Consider the following 502-nt stretch of genomic DNA (forward strand, 5'->3'; position numbering starts at 1 on the left):
AATCTACATTCAGTTTAGTGAAGCCTCACCTCTTTGAGAGAGACAGACAAAGAAGAACTCAGTGAGGAGGACCAGGGCAAGAAAGTGGGAGGAAGGGGCTTAATAACACCACTTGCCTCTGGCAGCACGGAGAGCTTGAACTTGGCTTTACGTAGGGCCTCCATCCGATGTTTCTTATTCTGAGGCATGATTCAGGTGGACGTGATGGCCTGGACAGTGAGACCCCTGGCCGTGGTGACCTGAGGCTTCCCTAGGGCACAGCGAATACCTGTCTGGGGCCTAGATTGGAGGCGACATTGAGGTCAGAGCTCGAAGAGCCTTCAGAAGATTGTCTCCAAGGTCCCTTCGGGGAGCCCATACAGGCAACAGGGTGAGGTCACTCCGAACGAGTGTGCTGTTGGCAAGCATTGCACACCAGGCCCCAGTGAGAAGCTGCTGGCAACCGTTGCACAGCGGGCCCCGCTGAGAAAGGGGACCTCCCGTGCAGCTTAGTTGGCTGCAG

The 502-nt window shown here is 55.8% G+C and overlaps 1 pseudogene; it reads right to left on the reverse strand.

The window, feature by feature from the left end:
- Positions 1-326: 326 nt before the first annotated feature.
- LOC121440319 lies at positions 327-502 on the reverse strand (annotated as a pseudogene).

Source organism: Microtus oregoni, unplaced genomic scaffold, assembly GCF_018167655.1.
Source record: "Microtus oregoni isolate MIOR12 unplaced genomic scaffold, Mior012 000067F_001, whole genome shotgun sequence".
Classification (NCBI taxonomy): Eukaryota; Metazoa; Chordata; class Mammalia; order Rodentia; family Cricetidae; genus Microtus; species Microtus oregoni.